Source organism: Megalopta genalis, unplaced genomic scaffold (assembly GCF_051020955.1).
Source record: "Megalopta genalis isolate 19385.01 unplaced genomic scaffold, iyMegGena1_principal scaffold0055, whole genome shotgun sequence".
Classification (NCBI taxonomy): Eukaryota; Metazoa; Arthropoda; class Insecta; order Hymenoptera; family Halictidae; genus Megalopta; species Megalopta genalis.
Genome location: NW_027476124.1, coordinates 317,501 through 332,500, shown reverse-complemented (window position 1 = coordinate 332,500; position 15,000 = coordinate 317,501). Strand labels below are relative to the sequence as shown.

The window sequence follows — 15,000 nt, the reverse complement described above, 5'->3', positions numbered from 1 at the left end:
CAACCCGATACTGGATTCGAAAAGTTTCTCTCTCCTTTCGTCGTTATTTACACCGGACGGACTCACGGCCGGCTCTAGCTGGGTGTCATATATATATACGTCCCACGCTCATGCTGCCACTAGCGCGCAACAGAGTAGGGTGTCAATGACAACGACACAGCATTGAAACGAGCTACACAAGCCGGTCTCTCTTGATACCAATGTAAACGAGCATTAAGTTATCTTCAGACTGCCCGATATTTTCGTCCTTTGGACTTTCCCAACGATTCCTTTTTTTCTTTTTTTTTTTTACACCACAGCGAAGACTTGAGGAAGCGTGATTAGCACGCTCGCATCCCTCCCTGTCCTACTACAACTGTGTGTGTGTGTGTGTAAAGAAAGAAAAAAGAATACATTGGCTTTCTCTCTATCGAGAAGATGGCCTACGCAACGCAGATCAAAGGCCTAATACGTGTAATATAATACGCGTCTGGCCGTGTATAAATCACGCACGAATGATCTGGTCGGGCCCAACTCTTCTCGTACGCTTATTTTTCCGTGTTGAGGCACTATCATAAAATCACACAAACCCCAACACGTGTGTGTCTTGGAAGGAAGATGGCCTACGCAACGCAGATCAAAGGCCTAATACGTGTAGTACACACGTCTGCCGTGTAAATCACGCACGAATGATCTGGTCGGGCCCAACTCTTCTCCACCACACCACATCCCAACTTTGTACATTTTTATATATTTTTGTGCGTTGGGGCACCTTCATAATCACAAACCCCAACAACACATATATCTCTCTCTCTTTGAAAGATTTGTTGTGGCCTACGCAACGCAGATCAAAGGCCTAATACGTGTAGTACACACGTCTGGCCGTGTAAATCACGCACGAATGATCTGGCGGGCTCAACAATATCTTTTTTTTTTATATGAATTCTTATCCACAAACTAATCGAATTCATTTTCTCTCCTCCTCTCCTCTCTCTTTGAGATATATTGGAACATTGTAATGATCCTTCCGCAGGTTCACCTACGGAAACCTTGTTACGACTTTTACTTCCTCTAAATAATCAAGTTTGGTCATCTTCCCGGCATCATCGGCAATGCCGAAACATTGCCGCGCACCAGTCCGAAGACCTCACTAAATCATTCAATCGGTAGTAGCGACGGGCGGTGTGTACAAAGGGCAGGGACGTAATCAACGCGAGCTTATGACTCGCGCTTACTGGGAATTCCTCGTTCATGGGGAATAATTGCAAGCCCCAATCCCTAGCACGAAGGAGGTTCAGCGGGTTACCCGGGCCTTTCGGCCAGGGAACACACGCTGATTCCTTCAGTGTAGCGCGCGTGCGGCCCAGAACATCTAAGGGCATCACAGACCTGTTATTGCTCAATCTCGTGCGGCTAGAAGCCGCCTGTCCCTCTAAGAAGATTTGTTTGTACGTTGGTAGTAAAAACCCCACCGGCAGAAGCCGAGAGCCTTCGAGATACCATAATTACGTCTATTTAGCAGGCTAGAGTCTCGTTCGTTATCGGAATTAACCAGACAAATCGCTCCACCAACTAAGAACGGCCATGCACCACCACCCACCGAATCAAGAAAGAGCTATCAATCTGTCAATCCTTCCGGTGTCCGGGCCTGGTGAGGTTTCCCGTGTTGAGTCAAATTAAGCCGCAGGCTCCACTCCTGGTGGTGCCCTTCCGTCAATTCCTTTAAGTTTCAGCTTTGCAACCATACTTCCCCCGGAACCCAAAAGCTTTGGTTTCCCGGAAGCTGCCCGCCGAGTCATCGTAGGAACTTCGGCGGATCGCTAGCTGGCATCGTTTATGGTTAGAACTAGGGCGGTATCTGATCGCCTTCGAACCTCTAACTTTCGTTCTTGATTAATGAAAACATTTTTGGCAAATGCTTTCGCTTCTGTCCGTCTTGCGACGATCCAAGAATTTCACCTCTAACGTCGCAATACGAATGCCCCCATCTGTCCCTATTAATCATTACCTCGGGGTTCCGAAAACCAACAAAATAGAACCGAGGTCCTATTCCATTATTCCATGCACACAGTATTCAGGCGAAGGTAGCCTGCTTTGAGCACTCTAATTTGTTCAAAGTAAACGTACCGGCCCACCTCGACACTCAGTGAAGAGCACCGCGATGGGATATTAGTTGGACCGCCCCGTGAAGAGCAAAGCCCACCGGTAGGACGTACCACATAATGCCAGTTAAACACCGCGAGCGATGAACCGACACTGTGACACACAGATTCAACTACGAGCTTTTTAACCGCAACAACTTTAATATACGCTATTGGAGCTGGAATTACCGCGGCTGCTGGCACCAGACTTGCCCTCCAATGGATCCTCGTTAAAGGATTTAAAGTGTACTCATTCCGATTACGGGGCCTCGGATGAGTCCCGTATCGTTATTTTTCGTCACTACCTCCCCGTGCCGGGAGTGGGTAATTTGCGCGCCTGCTGCCTTCCTTGGATGTGGTAGCCGTTTCTCAGGCTCCCTCTCCGGAATCGAACCCTGATTCCCCGTTACCCGTTACAACCATGGTAGGCGCAGAACCTACCATCGACAGTTGATAAGGCAGACATTTGAAAGATGCGTCGCCGGTGCTATAAGACCATGCGATCAGCACAAAGTTATTCAGAGTCACCAAAGCAAACGATGGACGAGTGTAAACACCCGCCACCGATTGGTTTTGATCTAATAAAAGCGTTCCTACCATCTCTGGTCGGAACTCTGTTTTGCATGTATTAGCTCTAGAATTACCACAGTTATCCAAGTAAATTTTAGTACGATCTAAGAAACCATAACTGATTTAATGAGCCATTCGCGGTTTCACCTTAATACGGCATGTACTGAGACATGCATGGCTTAATCTTTGAGACAAGCATATGACTACTGGCAGGATCAACCAGGGAACTATACAATATGTATATATAAAATGGACAAAATTTAAATCCTTTTCCATCGTCGCCTGTTTCATATATATATGTCAGGTCGACACACCACTTTTCTCTTTCAAATATGTACAAGTTTTGCCACATTCCGCGCTTGTAACATATCTTCTTTAACGCTCAATTTCTTTCATTTTTCTACCATACAGATATTTTACCGTACGCCCAAAAACGTACGTATTATATTTTTGTTCTATCGTAAAATCACATTTTTCTACGTACGCCAGCTTCGTACGTTTCTATCTTTGCCTTCATAAAATCACAAGATAATTTTATCTTCAAGAGTCTCGCTATTAACATCTTGTAAGATAAATGTACGTCCCAGCTAAAACGTACAAATACTTCAAGTTAAGTAATAATATATCATCGCTATTGACAAATTTTTAAGATCCAAGACACAGTTCTCTCTATATGTTTTAATATTTTTTATGTACTCAAATATATTCAAAGGAAAAAGTACATGGGTGATGCCATAGTCGTGGAAGCGCGTACGCTCACGCTGATCTTCTGACCGCCGGAAGCACGAAACCTCTGATCTGGGCAAAATCGGCAAGCCGAGGAAGAACGGACAGGACACATGCTGGACTGGCGAGAAAGCGTGTTCTTCCGCTCGCGCTAGGCATTTCGATTTCTGACACCTCTTGATTTAAAAAATCAGTTTTTTGATAGTTTTCTCTCTCCACTGGGCTATTCATTTTAGCCACAGTTTTCAATTGGTACGATTTGCTTCCAAATCTTACAGATGCATTTTAAAAAATTTTTCCATCGCTCGGACAGAAGAGTCGATTGCTCAGTGAGTACGAGTATACATACAAAGTGCATACGGGTAACCAACCCCGTAGGGCTTGCCACATATGGGCCATTCGGTCAAAGACACCGACCCGTGGCCACGCTGTGTGGAGAAAAGTCCGTAACGTAAACGGCACGAAACAGTCAGGACCGAAGCCCCGAAGGAGCTCTGAGACAGCTTCTCGACCGAGATCGTAGAATTGGCCCAAAACCCGCTCTGCTCCGTCCGCCTCGCACGGACCGTGTATCTCTTATAGATACCGAACGGCCGGCAAGGACGCCGGCGCCGCCGGCCGAATAGCACGCGCGCTTACGAGTGTAAACCGCCGCGGCAACAGACCGCCCGGCCGTGCTGTTGTAACATAGCGCGTGAACGAACGAAAAAAAAATTTATAGTAAACATTAAAATAAATTACACCACCGTAAACTAGACAAAAAATTACACATTTTTTCCCAATATGAAAATTTTCACAAACTTTTCAAAGTCCCATCGCATCGAGTAAACTTTTTTAATAACGCTTCCGCACGATTCTAAATGCTTAATCCATATGTGAAATCGTTCACTGATCACGAATATCGTATTTAAAAAAATTACAAAAATTTATTTTTCCAAATAATCAAAAAAAACCGAAAAATCACAAGAGTAAAGTACCATTATTTTAAACAATATGTCGTTCTAAATGCTTAATCCCTATGTAAAAAAGTTATCTAAGCAAGAATATGTAATTGAAAAAAATTAGAAAAATTTATTTTAGCCGTAAATCGAAAATAATGGGGACACCGGAGCTGTTCGAAGCGCCGAGACGCGCCGCGTACGGCCGAATATTTTCTAAGTCCCAACGTACCGATCAAGAGTAAAGTACCATTTTCCTACATTAGATTTCGTTCTAAATGCTTAATCCCTATGTAAAAACGTTAGTTAAGCAAGAATATCGTATTTTTAAAAAAATCTAATGATAGGATTTCCCAGAAAATTGAAAAAACCGTAAAATGTCAAGAGTAAAGTGCCATTTTCTGACATTAGATTTCGTTCTAAATGCTTAATCCCTATGTAGAAACGTTAGTTAAGCAAGAATATCGTATTTTTAAAAAAATCTAATGATAGGATTTTTCAGAAAATTGAAAAAACCGTAAAATGTCAAGAGTAAAGTGCCCTTATTTTAAACAATGTATCGTTCTAAATGCTTAATCCCTATGTAAAAAAGTTATTTTAGCAGGAATATGTTATTGAAAAAAATTAGAAAAATTTATTTTAGCCGTAAATCGAAAATAATGGGGACACCGGAGCTGTTCGAAGCGCCGAGCGCGCCGCGTACGCCCGAATATTTTCAAAGTCCCAACGTACCGATCAAGAGTAAAGTACCATTTTCCTACATTAGATTTCGTTCTAAATACTTAATCCCTATGTAAAAACGTTAGTTAAGCAAGAATATCGTATTTTTAAAAAAATCTAATGATAGGATTTTCCAGAAAATTGAAAAAACCGAAAAATGTCAAGAGTAAAGTGCCATTTTCTGACATTAGATTTCGTTCTAAATGCTTAATCCCTATGTAGAAACGTTAGTTAAGCAAGAATATCGTATTCTTAAAAAAATCTAATGATAGGATTTTTCAGAAAATTGAAAAAACCGTAAAATGTCAAGAGTAAAGTGCCCTTATTTTAAACAATGTATCGTTCTAAATGCTTAATCCCTATGTAAAAAAGTTATTTAAGCAAGAATATGTTATTGAATAAAATGAGAAAAATTTATTTTAGCCGTAAATCGAAAATAATGGATCGAGCGAATCGGTCGATTGCGCCGAGACGCGCTATGATGCAACAGACGAGCGATTGGAACGCCCGAATATTTTCAAAGTCCCAACGTACCGATCAAGAGTAAAGTACCATTTTCCTACATTAGATTTCGTTCTAAATGCTTAATCCCTATGTAAAAACGTTAGTTAAGCAAGAATATCGTATTTTTAAAAAAATCTAATGATAGGATTTTCCAGAAAATTGAAAAAACCGAAAAATGTCAAGAGTAAAGTGCCATTTTCTGACATTAGATTTCGTTCTAAATGCTTAATCCCTATGTAGAAACGTTAGTTAAGCAAGAATATCGTATTTTTAAAAAAATCTAATGATAGGATTTTTCAGAAAATTGAAAAAACCGTAAAATGTCAAGAGTAAAGTGCCCTTATTTTAAACAATGTATCGTTCTAAATGCTTAATCCCTATGTAAAAAAGTTATTTTAGCAGGAATATGTTATTGAATAAAATGAGAAAAATTTATTTTAGCCGTAAATCGAAAATAATGGATCGAGCGAATCGGTCGATTGCGCCGAGACGCGCTATGATGCAACAGACGAGCGATTGGAACGCCCGAATATTTTCTAAGTGCCAACGTACCGATCAAGAGTAAAGTACCATTTTCCTACATTAGATTTCGTTCTAAATGCTTAATCCCTATGTAAAAACGTTAGTTAAGCAAGAATATCGTATTTTTAAAAAAATCTAATGATAGGATTTCCCAGAAAATTGAAAAAACCGAAAAATGTCAAGAGTAAAGTGCCATTTTCTGACATTAGATTTCGTTCTAAATGCTTAATCCCTATGTAGAAACGTTAGTTAAGCAAGAATATCGTATTTTTAAAAAAATCTAATGATAGGATTTTTCAGAAAATTGAAAAAACCGTAAAATGTCAAGAGTAAAGTGCCCTTATTTTAAACAATGTATCGTTCTAAATGCTTAATCCCTATGTAAAAAAGTTATTTTAGCAGGAATATGTTATTGAAAAAAATTAGAAAAATTTATTTTAGCCGTAAATCGAAAATAATGGATCGAGCGAATCGGTCGATTGCGCCGAGACGCGCTATGATGCAACAGACGAGCGATTGGAACGCCCGAATATTTTCAAAGTCCCAACGTACCGATCAAGAGTAAAGTACCATTTTCCTACATTAGATTTCGTTCTAAATGCTTAATCCCTATGTAAAAACGTTAGTTAAGCAAGAATATCGTATTTTTAAAAAAATCTAATGATAGGATTTCCCAGAAAATTGAAAAAACCGAAAAATGTCAAGAGTAAAGTGCCATTTTCTGACATTAGATTTCGTTCTAAATGCTTAATCCCTATGTAGAAACGTTAGTTAAGCAAGAATATCGTATTTTTAAAAAAATCTAATGATAGGATTTTTCAGAAAATTGAAAAAACCGTAAAATATCAAGAGTAAAGTGCCCTTATTTTAAACAATGTATCGTTCTAAATGCTTAATCCCTATGTAAAACAGTTATTTTAGCAGGAATATGTTATTGAAAAAAATTAGAAAAATTTATTTTAGCCGTAAATCGAAAATAATGGGGACACCGGAGCTGTTCGAAGCGCCGAGCGCGCCGCGTACGCCCGAATATTTTCAAAGTCCCAACGTACCGATCAAGAGTAAAGTACCATTTTCCTACATTAGATTTCGTTCTAAATACTTAATCCCTATGTAAAAACGTTAGTTAAGCAAGAATATCGTATTTTTAAAAAAATCTAATGATAGGATTTTCCAGAAAATTGAAAAAACCGAAAAATGTCAAGAGTAAAGTGCCATTTTCTGACATTAGATTTCGTTCTAAATGCTTAATCCCTATGTAGAAACGTTAGTTATGCAAGATTATCGTATTTTTAAAAAAATCTAATGATAGGATTTTTCAGAAAATTGAAAAAACCGTAAAATGTCAAGAGTAAAGTGCCCTTATTTTAAACATTATATCGTTCTAAATGCTTAATCCCTATGTAAAAAAGTTATCTAAGCAAGAATATGTTATTGAATAAAACGAGAAAAATTTATTTTAGCCGTAAATCGAAAATAATGGGTCGAGCGAATCGGTCGATTGCGCCGAGACGCGCTATGATGCAACAGACGAGCGATTGGAACGCCCGAATATTTTCAAAGTCCCAACGTACCGGTCAAGAGTAAAGTACCATTTTCCTACATTAGATTTCGTTCTAAATGCTTAATCCCTATGTAAAAACGTTAGTTAAGCAAGAATATCGTATTTTTAAAAAAATCTAATGATAGGATTTTCCAGAAAATTGAAAAAACCGAAAAATGTCAAGAGTAAAGTGCCATTTTCTGACATTAGATTTCGTTCTAAATGCTTAATCCCTATGTAGAAACGTTAGTTAAGCAAGAATATCGTATTTTTAAAAAAATCTAATGATAGGATTTTTCAGAAAATTGAAAAAACCGTAAAATGTCAAGAGTAAAGTGCCATTATTTTAAACAATGTATCGTTCTAAATGCTTAATCCCTATGTAAAAAAGTTATTTAAGCAAGAATATGTTATTGAAAAAAATTAGAAAAATTTATTTTAGCCGTAAATCGAAAATAATGGGGACACCGGAGCTGTTCGAAGCGCCGAGACGCGCCGCGTACGGCCGAATATTTTCTAAGTCCCAACGTACCGATCAAGAGTAAAGTACCATTTTCCTACATTAGATTTCGTTCTAAATGCTTAATCCCTATGTAAAAACGTTAGTTAAGCAAGAATATCGTATTTTTAAAAAAATCTAATGATAGGATTTTCCAGAAAATTGAAAAAACCGAAAAATGTCAAGAGTAAAGTGCCATTTTCTGACATTAGATTTCGTTCTAAATGCTTAATCCCTATGTAGAAACGTTAGTTAAGCAAGAATATCGTATTTTTAAAAAAATCTAATGATAGGATTTTTCAGAAAATTGAAAAAACCGTAAAATGTCAAGAGTAAAGTGCCATTATTTTAAACAATGTATCGTTCTAAATGCTTAATCCCTATGTAAAAAAGTTATTTAAGCAAGAATATGTTATTGAAAAAAATTAGAAAAATTTATTTTAGCCGTAAATCGAAAATAATGGGGACACCGGAGCTGTTCGAAGCGCCGAGACGCGCCGCGTACGGCCGAATATTTTCTAAGTCCCAACGTACCGATCAAGAGTAAAGTACCATTTTCCTACATTAGATTTCGTTCTAAATGCTTAATCCCTATGTAAAAACGTTAGTTAAGCAAGAATATCGTATTTTTAAAAAAATCTAATGATAGGATTTCCCAGAAAATTGAAAAAACCGAAAAATGTCAAGAGTAAAGTGCCATTTTCTGACATTAGATTTCGTTCTAAATGCTTAATCCCTATGTAGAAACGTTAGTTAAGCAAGAATATCGTATTTTTAAAAAAATCTAATGATAGGATTTTTCAGAAAATTGAAAAAACCGTAAAATATCAAGAGTAAAGTGCCCTTATTTTAAACAATGTATCGTTCTAAATGCTTAATCCCTATGTAAAACAGTTATTTTAGCAGGAATATGTTATTGAAAAAAATTAGAAAAATTTATTTTAGCCGTAAATCGAAAATAATGGGGACACCGGAGCTGTTCGAAGCGCCGAGCGCGCCGCGTACGCCCGAATATTTTCAAAGTCCCAACGTACCGATCAAGAGTAAAGTACCATTTTCCTACATTAGATTTCGTTCTAAATACTTAATCCCTATGTAAAAACGTTAGTTAAGCAAGAATATCGTATTTTTAAAAAAATCTAATGATAGGATTTTCCAGAAAATTGAAAAAACCGAAAAATGTCAAGAGTAAAGTGCCATTTTCTGACATTAGATTTCGTTCTAAATGCTTAATCCCTATGTAGAAACGTTAGTTATGCAAGATTATCGTATTTTTAAAAAAATCTAATGATAGGATTTTTCAGAAAATTGAAAAAACCGTAAAATGTCAAGAGTAAAGTGCCCTTATTTTAAACATTATATCGTTCTAAATGCTTAATCCCTATGTAAAAAAGTTATCTAAGCAAGAATATGTTATTGAATAAAATGAGAAAAATTTATTTTAGCCGTAAATCGAAAATAATGGGTCGAGCGAATCGGTCGATTGCGCCGAGACGCGCTATGATGCAACAGACGAGCGATTGGAACGCCCGAATATTTTCAAAGTCCCAACGTACCGGTCAAGAGTAAAGTACCATTTTCCTACATTAGATTTCGTTCTAAATGCTTAATCCCTATGTAAAAACGTTAGTTAAGCAAGAATATCGTATTTTAAAAAAAATCTAATGATAGGATTTTCCAGAAAATTGAAAAAACCGAAAAATGTCAAGAGTAAAGTGCCATTTTCTGACATTAGATTTCGTTCTAAATGCTTAATCCCTATGTAGAAACGTTAGTTAAGCAAGAATATCGTATTTTTAAAAAAATCTAATGGTAGGATTTTTCAGAAAATTGAAAAAACCGTAAAATGTCAAGAGTAAAGTGCCCTTATTTTAAACATTATATCGTTCTAAATGCTTAATCCCTATGTAAAAAAGTTATCTAAGCAAGAATATGTTATTGAATAAAATGAGAAAAATTTATTTTAGCCGTAAATCGAAAATAATGGGTCGAGCGAATCGGTCGATTGCGCCGAGACGCGCTATGATGCAACAGACGAGCGATTGGAACGCCCGAATATTTTCAAAGTCCCAACGTACCGATCAAGAGTAAAGTACCATTTTCCTACATTAGATTTCGTTCTAAATGCTTAATCCCGATGTAAAAACGTTAGTTAAGCAAGAATATCGTATTTTTAAAAAAATCTAATGATAGGATTTCCCAGAAAATTGAAAAAACCGAAAAATGTCAAGAGTAAAGTGCCATTTTCTGACATTAGATTTCGTTCTAAATGCTTAATCCCTATGTAGAAACGTTAGTTAAGCAAGAATATCGTATTTTTAAAAAAATCTAATGATAGGATTTTTCAGAAAATTGAAAAAACCGTAAAATATCAAGAGTAAAGTGCCCTTATTTTAAACAATGTATCGTTCTAAATGCTTAATCCCTATGTAAAACAGTTATTTTAGCAGGAATATGTTATTGAAAAAAATTAGAAAAATTTATTTTAGCCGTAAATCGAAAATAATGGGGACACCGGAGCTGTTCGAAGCGCCGAGCGCGCCGCGTACGCCCGAATATTTTCAAAGTCCCAACGTACCGATCAAGAGTAAAGTACCATTTTCCTACATTAGATTTCGTTCTAAATGCTTAATCCCTATGTAAAAACGTTAGTTAAGCAAGAATATCGTATTTTTAAAAAAATCTAATGATAGGATTTCCCAGAAAATTGAAAAAACCGAAAAATGTCAAGAGTAAAGTGCCATTTTCTGACATTAGATTTCGTTCTAAATGCTTAATCCCTATGTAGAAACGTTAGTTAAGCAAGAATATCGTATTTTTAAAAAAATCTAATGATAGGATTTTTCAGAAAATTGAAAAAACCGTAAAATATCAAGAGTAAAGTGCCCTTATTTTAAACAATGTATCGTTCTAAATGCTTAATCCCTATGTAAAACAGTTATTTAAGCAAGAATATGTTATTGAATAAAATGAGAAAAATTTATTTTAGCCGTAAATCGAAAATAATGGATCGAGCGAATCGGTCGATTGCGCCGAGACGCGCTATGATGCAACAGACGAGCGATTGGAACGCCCGAATATTTTCAAAGTCCCAACGTACCGATCAAGAGTAAAGTACCATTTTCCTACATTAGATTTCGTTCTAAATGCTTAATCCCGATGTAAAAACGTTAGTTAAGCAAGAATATCGTATTTTTAAAAAAATCTAATGATAGGATTTCCCAGAAAATTGAAAAAACCGAAAAATGTCAAGAGTAAAGTGCCATTTTCTGACATTAGATTTCGTTCTAAATGCTTAATCCCTATGTAGAAACGTTAGTTAAGCAAGAATATCGTATTTTTAAAAAAATCTAATGATAGGATTTTTCAGAAAATTGAAAAAACCGTAAAATATCAAGAGTAAAGTGCCCTTATTTTAAACAATGTATCGTTCTAAATGCTTAATCCCTATGTAAAACAGTTAGTTTAGCAGGAATATGTTATTGAAAAAAATTAGAAAAATTTATTTTAGCCGTAAATCGAAAATAATGGGGACACCGGAGCTGTTCGAAGCGCCGAGCGCGCCGCGTACGCCCGAATATTTTCAAAGTCCCAACGTACCGATCAAGAGTAAAGTACCATTTTCCTACATTAGATTTCGTTCTAAATACTTAATCCCTATGTAAAAACGTTAGTTAAGCAAGAATATCGTATTTTTAAAAAAATCTAATGATAGGATTTTCCAGAAAATTGAAAAAACCGAAAAATGTCAAGAGTAAAGTGCCATTTTCTGACATTAGATTTCGTTCTAAATGCTTAATCCCTATGTAGAAACGTTAGTTAAGCAAGAATATCGTATTCTTAAAAAAATCTAATGATAGGATTTTTCAGAAAATTGAAAAAACCGTAAAATGTCAAGAGTAAAGTGCCCTTATTTTAAACAATGTATCGTTCTAAATGCTTAATCCCTATGTAAAAAAGTTATTTAAGCAAGAATATGTTATTGAATAAAATGAGAAAAATTTATTTTAGCCGTAAATCGAAAATAATGGATCGAGCGAATCGGTCGATTGCGCCGAGACGCGCTATGATGCAACAGACGAGCGATTGGAACGCCCGAATATTTTCAAAGTCCCAACGTACCGATCAAGAGTAAAGTACCATTTTCCTACATTAGATTTCGTTCTAAATGCTTAATACCTATGTAAAAACGTTAGTTAAGCAAGAATATCGTATTTTTAAAAAAATCTAATGATAGGATTTCCCAGAAAATTGAAAAAACCGAAAAATGTCAAGAGTAAAGTGCCATTTTCTGACATTAGATTTCGTTCTAAATGCTTAATCCCTATGTAGAAACGTTAGTTAAGCAAGAATATCGTATTTTTAAAAAAATCTAATGATAGGATTTTTCAGAAAATTGAAAAAACCGTAAAATGTCAAGAGTAAAGTGCCCTTATTTTAAACAATGTATCGTTCTAAATGCTTAATCCCTATGTAAAAAAGTTATTTTAGCAGGAATATGTTATTGAAAAAAATTAGAAAAATTTATTTTAGCCGTAAATCGAAAATAATGGGGACACCGGAGCTGTTCGAAGCGCCGAGCGCGCCGCGTACGCCCGAATATTTTCAAAGTCCCAACGTACCGATCAAGAGTAAAGTACCATTTTCCTACATTAGATTTCGTTCTAAATACTTAATCCCTATGTAAAAACGTTAGTTAAGCAAGAATATCGTATTTTTAAAAAAATCTAATGATAGGATTTTCCAGAAAATTGAAAAAACCGGAAAATGTCAAGAGTAAAGTGCCATTTTCTGACATTAGATTTCGTTCTAAATGCTTAATCCCTATGTAGAAACGTTAGCTAAGCAAGAATATCGTATTCTAAAAAAAATCTAATGATAGGATTTTTCAGAAAATTGAAAAAACCGTAAAATGTCAAGAGTAAAGTGCCCTTATTTTAAACAATGTATCGTTCTAAATGCTTAATCCCTATGTAAAAAAGTTATTTAAGCAAGAATATGTTATTGAATAAAATGAGAAAAATTTATTTTAGCCGTAAATCGAAAATAATGGATCGAGCGAATCGGTCGATTGCGCCGAGACGCGCTATGATGCAACAGACGAGCGATTGGAACGCCCGAATATTTTCAAAGTCCCAACGTACCGATCAAGAGTAAAGTACCATTTTCCTACATTAGATTTCGTTCTAAATGCTTAATACCTATGTAAAAACGTTAGTTAAGCAAGAATATCGTATTTTTAAAAAAATCTAATGATAGGATTTTTCAGAAAATTGAAAAAACCGTAAAATGTCAAGAGTAAAGTGCCCTTATTTTAAACAATGTATCGTTCTAAATGCTTAATCCCTATGTAAAAAAGTTATTTTAGCAGGAATATGTTATTGAAAAAAATTAGAAAAATTTATTTTAGCCGTAAATCGAAAATAATGGGGACACCGGAGCTGTTCGAAGCGCCGAGCGCGCCGCGTACGCCCGAATATTTTCAAAGTCCCAACGTACCGATCAAGAGTAAAGTACCATTTTCCTACATTAGATTTCGTTCTAAATACTTAATCCCTATGTAAAAACGTTAGTTAAGCAAGAATATCGTATTTTTAAAAAAATCTAATGATAGGATTTTCCAGAAAATTGAAAAAACCGAAAAATGTCAAGAGTAAAGTGCCATTTTCTGACATTAGATTTCGTTCTAAATGCTTAATCCCTATGTAGAAACGTTAGTTAAGCAAGAATATCGTATTTTTAAAAAAATCTAATGATAGGATTTTTCAGAAAATTGAAAAAACCGTAAAATGTCAAGAGTAAAGTGCCCTTATTTTAAACAATGTATCGTTCTAAATGCTTAATCCCTATGTAAAAAAGTTATTTTAGCAGGAATATGTTATTGAAAAAAATTAGAAAAATTTATTTTAGCCGTAAATCGAAAATAATGGGGACACCGGAGCTGTTCGAAGCGCCGAGCGCGCCGCGTACGCCCGAATATTTTCAAAGTCCCAACGTACCGATCAAGAGTAAAGTACCATTTTCCTACATTAGATTTCGTTCTAAATACTTAATCCCTATGTAAAAACGTTAGTTAAGCAAGAATATCGTATTTTTAAAAAAATCTAATGATAGGATTTTCCAGAAAATTGAAAAAACCGAAAAATGTCAAGAGTAAAGTGCCATTTTCTGACATTAGATTTCGTTCTAAATGCTTAATCCCTATGTAGAAACGTTAGTTATGCAAGATTATCGTATTTTTAAAAAAATCTAATGATAGGATTTTTCAGAAAATTGAAAAAACCGTAAAATGTCAAGAGTAAAGTGCCCTTATTTTAAACATTATATCGTTCTAAATGCTTAATCCCTATGTAAAAAAGTTATCTAAGCAAGAATATGTTATTGAATAAAATGAGAAAAATTTATTTTAGCCGTAAATCGAAAAAAAGACTGTTCGTTTCTCTGTCTCTCTCGCGCGATCGAAGTATTGATGTTTCCCGGCAATGTAATGGGATATTAATTAAACTTTATACACGAAATTACTCGTTTTGATCCCCGCTACACAGCCGTATACTTTTTATAATTTTGTGGAATCGGGAACCTTGAAATATTTAACATAACGCGGATCGTCTGTCTCTGTCTCTTTCTAGATCGGAATAATCGATGTTTCCCGGCAAACTATTGGGAGTTTAATTAAACTTTATACATGAAATTACTCGTTTTGATCCCCGCTACACAGCCGTATACTTTTTATAATTTTGTGGAATCGGTAACCTGGAGATATTTAACATAACGCGGATCGTCTATCTCTGTCTCTTTCTAGATCGGAATAATCGATGTTTCCCGGCAAAGTAATGGGAGATTAATTAAACTTTATAC

At 35.7% G+C, this 15,000-nt stretch overlaps 1 non-coding gene across 1 annotated transcript; it reads right to left on the bottom strand.

Annotated features, from left to right (window-relative positions):
- Positions 1-995: 995 nt before the first annotated feature.
- On the bottom strand, positions 996-2,916 carry LOC143261587 (small subunit ribosomal RNA). Its single transcript, XR_013035679.1, has one exon. It is a non-coding gene; the product is annotated as a small subunit ribosomal RNA (ribosomal RNA).
- Positions 2,917-15,000: the final 12,084 nt, after the last annotated feature.